Source organism: Columba livia, chromosome 1, assembly GCF_036013475.1.
Source record: "Columba livia isolate bColLiv1 breed racing homer chromosome 1, bColLiv1.pat.W.v2, whole genome shotgun sequence".
Classification (NCBI taxonomy): Eukaryota; Metazoa; Chordata; class Aves; order Columbiformes; family Columbidae; genus Columba; species Columba livia.
The window spans coordinates 179,057,750-179,069,959 of NC_088602.1; the positions used below are offsets into that span (position 1 = coordinate 179,057,750).

The 12,210-nt window shown below is 42.5% G+C and overlaps 1 protein-coding gene across 2 annotated transcripts in view; it reads left to right on the top strand.

The window, feature by feature from the left end:
- Window positions 1–1,019: 1,019 nt before the first annotated feature.
- The window catches only part of SCAF11 (SR-related CTD associated factor 11), a 44,009-nt gene continuing 32,818 nt past the window's right edge, over window positions 1,020–12,210 (top strand). The window contains exon 1 of one of the 2 annotated variants that reach the window (XM_065048603.1): window positions 1,020–1,288. The gene's annotated coding sequence lies outside the window, so the exon portion shown is untranslated. Of the gene's footprint in view, window positions 1,289–1,410; window positions 2,133–12,210 lie in introns of those variants that run through there. The other variant, XM_005499914.3, reaches the window with a different exon arrangement.

Consider the following 12,210-nt stretch of genomic DNA (forward strand, 5'->3'; position numbering starts at 1 on the left):
AGGCCTTTCTTTAATCTCAACCTTTAAAAAAGCTTATTATTTTCTTTAGATGATCCCACTGAAGATCTGGGGAGTTCATTAGTCTTAATAACCTTAAAGTCAGTCTTATCTTAAATATTTCATCTCCATTTTAAGTCTGTGCTTTCCCACCTTTGGCTAGAGTCTTACTATATTCCTCTGCAGCCTGCTAATGAATCCAGTCTTTTTCTTTCTTCCTGGGAGTCTCGTAACACTGTCCCCACAGGCTGCTCTTACTTAATGCAGGTTTTTCCGAGTTAATCCTAAATTAATATTCCATCAGTAATCATGACAACTAATGAAATTTCATCATTCCTGACAGACTGACGCTGACACATATTATACTCCACTCAGGCTGCAACAACGCCATTCTGGACAGGAGGAGCCACTCAACCAAGCCTGAGTATTTGGGGCACCAGGTTCCCCTTTCCTGTCGCTTGTTGCTGTGGTCGGTGCGTTGCTGTGGGGGCTTCAGATGAGGGTTCGATGCTGCGTGACCCCAACCCCCAAGCTCTTGACAGCCCGGATAATTTTATCAAAACAACATTAAAAAACAAAACAAACAAACCACTGGGGGCGCCCAGCGTCGCCGTAAGATTACGTCACGCCCCGGGGTCTCGCAGCCACGCCCTGCCCCCGCGCCGCCACCAGAGGGCGCCCCCGCCTGCGACGCGCCGTCCTCACATTACCCTCCCCCGCCCCCCCAACCCGGATCGTCCCCGCGCGCCCGCCCCCCCGCTCCCATTGGCTGCTCGGCGGCCAGTGGCGGCGGCGGGTCACGTGCCCTCCCCTTCCCGCCCCCTCCACCACCTCGGCGGCGGCCCCGCCCCGCCCCTCCCCCCTTCAAGGCGGTGCTGGAGGACCTATCCCACAATGCTCCCGCCGGTGGCGCGGGGCGGTTTGGAGGCGTCTCGCTGGCGGGCTGCACCGCCCGCCGCCACGACAGCGCCCGCCCCGCCCCGCCCCGCCCCTCCCCTCCCCGCGGCGGAAGGCGGCAGAGCAGCGCCCCCCCGCGGCCCCCGCCGGCGCTGCGCAGTCCCGGCCGCGCGCGGACATGTGGCTCGGCGGGCGCTGAGCGGGGCCCCGCGGAGCCCAGCCCGGCACAGTCCGCCCTCCCGCCCGGCGGACGCTCCTCGGCCGCAGCGGGGCGGCGGGCGCCGCTCCCAGAAGCCCCGAGGCGGCAGAGGAGGCGCGGGGAACCGGAGACCCCGCTGCGCGCGGGTGGCGGCAGAGCGGAGCGGTGACCGCGCGGGGGACGCCGCGGCGCCAGGTGAACAGCGGCCGTTGAGGGCGGGCGCGTCCCTCCGGAGTTGCCGTGAGGAAAGTGCTCGGGGCTGTTCCCCGCCGCGGGACGGCGGGCAGGGTGCCGGCGGCAGGGAGGGAGGGAGGGGAGGCGGGCAGTGCTGCCGTCCCGCTCCGGCCGGGGCCTTCCCCTCCGCCCCGGGCCCGCCGGGCCGGGGTGCTCCCGCCGGGCAGAGGGCGGGGTTTGCTGCCGGCTCCGGCCTCCGCTTCTCCCCCCCCGCCTCCCGCCGCGCGCGTCGTGGCGCCGGCCGGGAAGCTGCCCCGGCCGCCGTGACAGGCCGCTGCGGGGCGCGGGGGGCGGCTCGGCCGCCCGGCTCGTCTCCCGGGGCAAGGGGGGAAACAAAAGGGGGCGGCTGGGGCCGTCCGTCGCTCCCAGGAGACCGCCGGCCCCTCCGCGTCGAAGGCTTTTGTGCAGGCGGAACGGGAGGAGCGGCAGCGCTGCCCGGTGATCCATGAGGGGGTGGGCGCGGGGGCCTCTCCGCCTGAACAAAGATCCCGGTCCGGGGGGACACCGCCGGCTCTCTGCTCCCCCGGAGTTGTAAACACCGGCAGCGGTGCCTGGAAGAGTGTCTGGCAGTAGCAGGAGTTGCTGGAAGACTTTGTAGTTGTGGAGGAAGTTGCACGGAAAGGCTCAACTTAAAGCCCGGCTCTGCTTTTGTGCTGTTGTGGAACCGCGACTGACTTAAACATCAGTAAAGCTGTACAGAGTGACGCTGGAGCCTGGAAGTGGTACAGTTACCAAGCCAGGGAGAGACTATCCAACTCTTCTTGTGTTTTAGAGAACATAGTGTCCTAATTATTTTTTCCCTTTGGTGAGTATTAAAGAATATTTTTAGCCTGAGCCTCAAATGCAAAACTCATCTTTGTTTGACAACCTATCTCCCCGTTTATAACTTCAAAACAATTTTGGTAGGCCTAAAATTGGTCCCCTTCATCTCACAATGATTTATTTTAGACTACAAATTAATTTTTAGTTTTTAGGAAGAATGAGGTAACAGAGAAAGGCCAGGTAGTTACTGTTTGTTTAGTATCAGTAACTAGGTGCTCTTGGCGAAGAATCATTTGTTCAGGGTGTCAAGAGACGATTAACACTGTACACATCTAAGTAATAATTACGTAATGGATAGGAATGCCCCTCATTCTTGAACAGCTATTTTGAGTTTGTAATTTTATAGCTTTTTAGGGCTTTGATAACCTTAAAGGAAGATCTAGCTAATTTAGTGTCTGATGATGTGTTTGTATATTGCTAATGCATTGGGGGCTTTTAATTCTCTTTCAGTGGATCATAGTTTTAAGTGAAGTGTAATCTAACTTTAAGTTGTATTGTGTGACTATTCAGACCATTCCTACAGGAGAAGAAGAATGGGAGAAGTCTTTAGTAATTTTGCCGTGGTTTCTTGTGATCATAGCAGAAATAAATAGTGGGCTTCTTAAATGACAGGGTGACAAAAATTTGCTTTGTTTGGTTGATTACGTATGGTAATCCATGTTTCTTCTTGAACTGGAAAGCTGTATTTAGAGATCTATGAAGTTACAAGTAACGGATAGCATCCTCTTTAGTGTCATGGAAAATACTTGGAAATTATCCCAGGTATTTTTTCAAATGTTTCCTTTAGAATTTCTAGGGAAATTATGTTTGCTCTTTTTTCCTTAGATGAGGAGAAATAGCTAAGGTGGCAGGAGGCTATTTGGACTTTGATTCACAGTGTTACATCTTTTGTAGCTTTCCTTTCAGTAGTTTACATTTGCTGATGTGTCAATTTTCACAGTGATAAGTGGCCCAAATAAGAAATATGTGAATTTGCTTTCATGTACCCCATGCCTTAAAGTCTGCTTGCGAATAAGCAGAATGGACAACAGCTCTGTGGCCTTGGGGAGTGGGGAGGAAAACATTGTCTTTCAAGATCATTTGGAAGAGATGTTTTTTCAGACTTTTAAAAGCAGTAAAACTGGGTTCACTAGTTTATCTTGTATTCAGATTATCTTTATGATTGGGAACACTTCTGTAGGAATTTGGTGAGTTTTTTGAACGTTAATTTATACTGCTCAAACACAGTATGTGAAGGCTGTTGAATTTGACTCAATTGGGAGATGTAGGTTATCCTCCAGTTATTCAGCTATTGCTTTTGAAGCATCCACACGATAAAGTGTTTCTTTGTGCTCTTGACTGACTGTAGTTTGATACAGTTGATGCAGGACTTCTAGTTTCTGGTTTTATAAAACTTGTAGGTGGTTCTGCTCTGGTTACAAACATCTGTTTGTTGTTGGTTTGGTTGGTTGGTTTTTTGTTTGGTTTTGTTGTTTTTTTCCTGTTACAGGGATTCTTTGCAGAATCTTCTCAGTTTTCCACAGTTCAAAGTACTATAAAACCGGTGCAAAAACATCTGTTGTTTAAAGTTGGCTTTAGTAATTATTTTAATGGTGATTTTATTAACATGCATCATGTTAATGGGGGGGAAAAACACTGCTGGAGAAAGCTGGGACTCATTTGCCATACTGACACCAGAATTCTTGAAGCCTGGCCTTCTATCAGTCCAGTGTTCACTGTGGGGATTTTCTTTGCCAGGAATCCAATGTGAGAGAGAAAAAAATGTCCTTCCGGTTAATAGTAACAAAAACATGCAGTGCAGTTTCTGCTGATAACACTGAATAATCAGTTTAGCTATCAAACATTTTTCTGAATGAATTCTGAAAGGGTTAGAGCTAATCTGCTAAACTGTTGAAGGTGGAAGTAGATTTTATAAATCTCAACATTGCTTGCTTTTTTTGCAAGTTGGAGATACACAGTGTTAAACAGATTTATACCCTAACTCTTCTTCTGTAGGCATAAATACCAGAGGTCTCTAATGTGCGTATTCTGTAGAGTACTTCAAAACAACGGCTGGTTTGTGGCTTTTCAGCAGTGTAGGCATGTTTTGGTTCATCTCTGTGCAGTAGTCTGACTTGGCTTGAAGGGCAGCGACCTTCATCTCAGAGGATACCAGTCCAGTGGCATTTTATCTTCCCTACTTATTTGGTCTCTTTACCTGGCAGTTGAGGGTATGGAAACAGTTTGCCAGGCAGAAGGCAGCGAACATCTCTGTTCTGGGTTTGAAAGTTGCTTGGGTTTCATACCCTGAACCACTTGTATCTTTCTTGGTGTGCCACAGGAGAGATGGAGACCCTTAATGAAACTGTACTGATATTCAAAACTTGAGTTAGAAGGTAGAATTTGAAGGTAGATGGATGGTCTTAATTGGACTGCTCACTATCCTGAGCGAATGATTTCAGCAATTCTTGACACAGGAAGATCGATGGAATTCTTTTTTGCTTTCTATACAGCAAGTAAATAAGCACTTCTTATACGTGATTTTGCTTTTTTAAAAAAAGTTCTTAGTTTGTCACTTGTGATGTTAAAGGTAATGACCCCTGTGGATAGATAGGTGTAATAAAAAGTACTTGGGAGTCCTGTGAAACAGGTGGAGAAGAGCAGTCTGTTAGGACTACCTTGAGTTCGTTGGAGTTTTCTTTCAGAGGTGTTACCAAATAAGGATACCTGTAATAATGAAGGTAGAGTGTATTCTTCCCTGTAAACCTACACAATTGTGATTTTTAAGATGTAGTTTCATCAGCCTGAGCAAGAAAGGCACCTTATACAATTCTTGGATAAGTCAGATGACACCAGCAATTATTTTGTGGTGGTTTTTCTGACAAGAAACTTTTGAGTGAGAACAGGGTTCATCATTGTAAGGAGCTTCCAGTATTGTTCACGTGGGAAGCTCAGGTTCTCTTTGAAGCTTTGCAATGAGATAGGTTTTGTTATAGTTGATTGTTCTAAATTCCTTACTTGAGAATTCACAGTAGAGTACTGTTTTGTTACAGGTGATTTCTTGATGCCATCTATATAGTGAAAATAACTCAAAATGGTGATTAGCATGTTTTCCTATGAGTAGACTCTTGACAAGTTTAAAGGAAATGTGGTGGAGTTCAGGTTGCATTTTCAAGCTCAGATCTGGCTTTTCCTCCAGCTTGGTTAATAGTTTCTGTTACCTTTTGTGTGCTGCTATTGGTTTTAAGGAAGCCTTCTCTCACAATACCTGTCTTCCATCCCTGGCTATGTTTTTCTAGCTTTGTTTTAGCTATCTTGGAAGTTATTGCTGAGTAAGGGCTGGGAAAGCAAGATCAACAATAATTGAAACTGCTTTCTCCCCCGTCTATCTACTACTTCCAAAATGTCATCTAATGCATTATTATTCTATGAATATAGGAAGAGATTTTGTGCAAAATACAGTTACCGTTAAAATAATTTCAGTTGTCATAAATCCTTTGAAAATGTTATTTTCCCACCATTTTCAGAAAATATATAATTTCCATTTGTGTGAGATTTGTAAGAGGTTAGTGTAGGTGTTTGACCCAAGCTTAGAAAAAACTGTTACTCAAAGTCAAAAGGAGCTTGAGGATGGTGGTTTTGACACTGTAGATTTAGTGGGTTTTTTTAAAAAAAAAAAGTATGCCTCAGAGAGGCAAAATGTACTTTTAAGTGGTTGTTGTTTTCTTTCTTGTGTTTGTTTTTTGAATAAATGGCTGTGTAGATTATATGAAAGCTGAAATTACTTTTAATGGAAACCCTTTTTTTAATGTCAAAAGAACGTGTCGTATCACTAAAGTCTTTATTTAATGCTGAAAATGAAAGAACAGCATGCAGTATGAAAGAACAGAATTTTTTTATTAAGTGTGTGTATACGGTTCTATGCAATCTTCTGTAGTGCATTTTTCCATTTAAGTAAATCCATTAAATTATAGAGGACCCTGTATGTTATGTAATTTTTGTTAGAGATGCCCTTCAGTTTGCAGGGATTCAGTATTCAGAAGCTGAGAAATAAGACTACCATGTGAAAGAAAAAATAATGGTAGTCTGTAATAGGACAATTGCAGGCTATTTCTTCCTTTGCTGGATTCAGCCTGTTCTTCTTTGGCTCAATATACTTACCACTCTGGTTTTGTTGCCATGTTGGATCTTTGCATCTTAAATGTGCTTCTTGCAATTGCTACTACCCCTGAGCTTTTCATTTGAGTTCAGTGTTACTCCATCAGTTTTGCCCATCATTTTTTCTGTTTTCTTTCTTTTCCACCTCTATCAAGGTCTTGTGGTTCAGTTCCCGCATCTCTGGTGTTTAAGTCCAGCTATTTGGGCGTGTTTAGGATGGTATTAAGAAAAGTAAAGATGGTCTTCCTAGTCTCTTTAGCATCAGAGAAATTATGGCAAGTCCTGCTGTGTTGCCATAGCACTGACTGAAGTATGCTCATTCATCTTGTGGGAATGTTGCATGTGCAGTGTAGCAATGGGATAGGAACTTCAAATCGTTAGTGTATGCTGAGCACAGATCCAGTTCATGGGGAAAAAATAAATAAAATGTAACAATTAGCAAAGATTTATTGAGTAAATGCAAACATGTTTTTCCCCAGATCTGTGACGTGGCTGGATTTGAAAGGGTTGCTTGTGTGGAAAGCATGTTCTTGATCTTGGTGACGCACTGCCAAATAACTGCTCTTTGGTGGAAAGCAAAGTGCTTCCAAGTTGCTAGATAAAGAGGGGTGGATGTTTTTGTGTTGTTGCTGGGGGGGGGTGTTAATTATTATTTTTTAACTGTTCTTGGAAATGGCTGAGCCTTTTTTGCTGACTTTGGTGTGTAATGCTATGCCTTCCAGCTGCAGAAGTATGCATGTGATTAAGGATCCTCGGCAGCAGAAGGCAAGGTCATGAGTTTATGAGGATTTGATTTAGTTGCCTGAACCGTGTGCACCATGACAATAGCACCTAATCCCTAATTAATTCCTGTTATTTGTAAATCTCAATTACACTCAGTTTAGTCACAAACTACTTGGAAGAAACACCTAAGTGCTGAATTGTACATTTTGTGAGAGAATATTGTGTACAGAATATTTAATATTTCTTTGTATTATGTTAATCACTACAGTACTTCAGTGTTTTATCAGCAGAATATGGAACCACATGCTTTAGCCCCTGGTGTGCATGTGTGTTCTCCCTATGGGGGTGGTTGTGGTATAGTGCTGCTTCTGTTGGGAGTCTTATCATATACATGCACACATGAAACAGCAGCACAGTGCACATTGCCTTCTGTATAAATACTGTGTTGGAAAGCAAAATAGGGTGGTTTTAATTTCTGTGAATATACATTTCATCATCTTGTATCAGTATTTAGAAGGTTCTATTCATCCTATCTTTTGTATAAATTAAGCTGTTTTACCTGGGGGAGTTAACCATGGCTCCAACAAGCATTCCTTCTTATGGCTGTCATGGACGCAGACATGGACATCAGTGAAGACTAGGTCTGAGATTGTCTTGCATAATTCAGAACATCTTTGGAAAGCAGTTTTATGAGTGGCAGCCTTACTGAGGAGCTACCCTGCAAATTGCCTTAGTCTAGTGTGTAGGGAAACTACGTGGCTTTGTCCTCACTGCTTTTGCGTTTTCAAGAGCTGGCAGAGACGTGAGTAGCCTAGTTTGTCCTCTGGCAAAGTGGAAAGGGCTTTTCTCACAAACTTGAGGAAATGTCACTAAACAACTGGTAGGGACACAAGCATAGCTTCAAATTACAGGTTAGATTGACCAGCTGTGAAATACATACTTGTGCTTTTTCTGGTTTGTTTGTTTTCCTGCCCTTGCTAACTAGCAAGTTGAGCTTCATCTAGTTCTTGGTCTGCGAGCTGAATTTGCCTAAGCACTGAACCATCTTGGTTGTTGGTCGTCGGTACTGACAGTATAGAGCTGTCATTTCTCTCTACTTTGGTATGTAATTTTGTGTGGGCTGGGTTAACTTCACAGCTGCTGGCAGTTACTGAAAATGCTTGATTTAAATTGACTTATGGGGGGACTCTGCTGAGGTAGTTTCTCATTGCTGCTTGCTGGGTGTGAACCCTTAATCTAAGTTCAGGAGATGTCCTAAACTTCTGCCACCTATCTTAGGAACAAATTGTTATATGGTTGACAGTGCAGAATGATGAGAAATGAAATTTGCTTTCTGTAGATAATTACCTATCAGTGACAGTAATGTAACTATAGTTCAGTACCAAACTCAAATTTGTCGTGTCTAAAAGCTGCTAACTGCTGTGCAAGCTTGTGATTCTGATGAGCAAATCAGCCTTTGCATGTGTGTTGTATCTGGGGGCAGGAGGGTGTTGTAAGTGTTTCACAAACTTTCATGTCTTGTGTTGTCTTAAGTTACTTACTATTGAAGACTTAAAATGGTCCACTCTTGGTTGTTTTTTTGGGATGGGCTTTGGAATTTTGCTGAAGACTATCTATGATAGCTTTATTAGTTGAATTAGCACAACATTTTCAAGTTGGTCTTTTTTTTTTTTTTTTTTTTACTGCTTGTTTTCCAGTGCTAATGGTTCTTCTGTAAGCTACATTGTTGTTTGTTACTAGGTAAAAACCAATGAGAACTGATTACTTTAAGAAAGAAAGGAACACAAAAGCTGGTAGATCAGAAGGGCAGCTGCAGGACTGGGATTCTGAGGTGACGGGATGCTTGGCCCATGCACAAATTTCCCAGTACAGAGATAGAAGGCGATGTTCCTTAATGGATACCTGTTGGTGATACAAACTTTGTTAATGTCTTCAGTTTTTCATATGCATAAATCTGTTGGGGTTTGGGTTTCTTTTGGCTTTATTTAACTTATTTAAGAGCACTAAATCAGCGCCATGCTGTTGTTAGAGGTATTAACAGCAAGTACAAGTTCAGTGATGTGTGTTGCCCTTCTTTCAAGTTGGTAGTGCGTCTGGTTTAGTTCTGTGTTGTACTGAAGATTTTTGGATAGTGATTTTTCTAAGTAGAGCTAGAATATGCTAATTTACCCTTACACATATGAATAAAATGGTGAATAAAGTATTCTTTAGTTACTGTTAGTAATTGTAGAATACTAAAACTTGTGGATCAGCGTAACTAGTCAAGGCATGGATACATTAAATGGTACTACTGACATTGTTTCACTCTCTTCTTTTACTGTCCAGTACACTAAAGTGGTTTAAATGCTGGAGCTCAATCTGATTTGTAGCAGCATTTCAACATACCATGTTTATAGGAGACGTGATGCCCCCCACAGTTTATAGAATATTCTCAAATATGTAAGGTCTTATAAAATTGTTTTGCCTGTGTTTTGCAGGTGGTTTTTTGTTAAACTTTAGTGAGGAATGCTGCTTATTCCCTTGACTTGATTGACTTAACATGAAAAGGTCTGTATGGCAGGTTTTAAGCCAGTTTATGATTATAAGCTTTATACAGTAAGGAGATCACCTCGTGTGTGTCCACTGCAAGGTCCTATATCTTCCTTGAAACTCTTGGCTCTTCAAATGGTCAGGCAGGCTGCTAGGTGATAATAGCTGCATCTGAGCCATGGCAGCTGTTCCTCAAGCTGTATTTGCACATTTCCATTGACTTCTGCATTGCTTTCCTTACTTGGGAGGCAGGTACGGTGTTGTCCTGTATATTTCTGCAAATGCTGACTGGACATGAACGGTGAGTGTCCACAGCTGCTATTTAGTCTGTTATTGTTGAGGTGGCCACAGAAACGAAAGCACTGAATCTGGCAGGGGAGTAGCTGTAGCCAGAGCATTTGAAACAGAAGTGTGCTTGTCAGTGTCTTGTTGCTGGGCTGTGGAAGAAGAAATCTTGAGGAGGATATCCACTGTGTTGTTTTGTTTTCCTGATTTATTGTGGGAAGAGGTGAGTTGGAGGAAGGCAGTGTACTGTTTAAGATAGTATAATTTTAGCCATTTGCTTTGACAGTTTTCTCCTGTCACTTCACATTGTGTTTTTGTGGACTTGGCAAGTAATTTAGGTACTGCTATGTCCTTGAAGGGGGTTAGTTTAACAAGCAAGTCTTAGCTATTCTAGTACCTAGCTAGTGCCAAAAGGGGCAATCCTGTTTTATGTCTTCCCTCCCACATTCTGTCAGTTGCAATTTCTTTGGCACATGTAGCTCTCAACTGAGTCTGCTCACCATCGCTACTGGTGAGAAACAGAGCTGCTGCTTTTGGTGGCAGCAAACTGCTAGATTAGATTATCCCTCTTGGGAAATTGCATCCTTAGAGGGTCTGGGAAGAGTCTTTGAATCAGCGGTGTCTCCTTGTCTGAATAGCACTGATTCTTTCCAGGATCTACACAAGTAGGCTTAAACCACCTATAGAAAAAGGATTCTACTGGTCTCTTTCTTTCTCTTCATCTTTGTTGGTTCTATGGCATTCCATTTGGGAATGCACACAAGGTGCAATTTGAGCATACAAAGAGTGAAGATCTTCTTCAAAAGCTCTCTTTTGAGTGTGTCTTTTGGTTCTGTTCTCAGAAATGTTCTGGGCCATGAAATTTTACTAGACAAAGGAGCAAATCCAGGATAAGTGCTTCTAGATCCTTAGTTTAGCTCTCATTTATTGGAGGACAAACAACAGTACTGAATTATCGCCTAAACAAGTCTGCCTTCCAGGCTTTTCAGACAAATGAAAAGTTTTTCCAAATGAAAAGAACTGTAAAGGTTCTCAATGTACATTTGCAAATACCCAATAGTGTCTGTTGTTTTTTTTTCCTTTGAAGAATGCATTGCGCTAGACTGCTTAAAAACATACTTGCAGAGGGAAGGGTCTTAAAACTTTTTCCAAGGTTTCTTAAAGGCTGTGAAAATGCATAGGGAATAGAGTCCAACTTACTGCTGCCCAAAAGTTTGATGAGAGTAAAGGCTGTTATGGTAGCTTTCTTAAGCAAATAATTTCTGTAAACTGAATGTATGACTGTCTTGTTTCAGCTTTGAAACCGATTGTTTCTTGAGTTAGTAAAGAAATCAAAATATAGCTAACAGAATGCCACAAATCCCTGTTAAAAGAAAATATTTTTAATAGAAATATAGCAAAGTCACTCCTATCAATATTGATATACGATGTATCTAAGAGGTTGAAAGGTTAATTACAGATGTTTCTCGAGTTAAGCCTGCTAAGGGAACAAGAATAAGCCACTCTTGGACATCGTTTTGCACATGTTTACCAGAGATTTTGTTGCATCCTTTCCATCCCTCTTTTCCAATTGTACAAGTGTACTTCTGTGTAGATAGGTCTCTAGACCATTACTGTGCTGAAGGAAGAGTGTATTTAGCTGTTGCATTTTACTTACAAGCATTCTTTATGCCCTGTAAATGGTTTGTAGTGTGTCACTTCAAATTACAGATTTTCATCAGATTATTTTTGTGTTTAATTTTAAGGGTTTAATGTAATAGATTTTCGTTCAATAGGAAATTCAGTTACATGATTTTGAATAGTTTTTTCTTTCTGCATGCACAGTGAATTAGTGTTGAAGTACATCTGTATGTTTAGGTTATGAACTGTATGAAGTAGTTTGTGTTAATAAAAAAGGTAAATCACACTTAAATTGTTGTGATATAGAAGATTGTTTAGTGTGTAAATGGTGTTTGTATCAGTCTGTTCTATGGTGTTGAAGTACATCGTGAAGCTACATTCCTCAGACAGTAAATGTATCTATTCCCACATTCTACAATTAACTCTGTTAAGAAGTTTATTGGTAAATGTCTTTGGCATCTGCCTTCCTTGAAGACAAGAATTGGAATTTCCTTTGATGAATTATCTAGAAACTTAAACATTTAACTCCTTTAATAGAAAGGGTGGAGGGGTACTTGTGTCCTTGTTCAATCTTTTCATTTTTATATACCAGTGTATTCTTGCCTTTATCTCAAATCTGAAATTAAATAAGGTACTTCTGTTACATAGTGATTCCACTGGAAGTTTATACCAGAAAAGTACCATCTTGGCTGTAATTCTATGCTGTCTTTAGGCATTCTTAGAAAGTGTTTTATCTATAGAGTTGGGGAGTGATTTTGTTTTTGTCA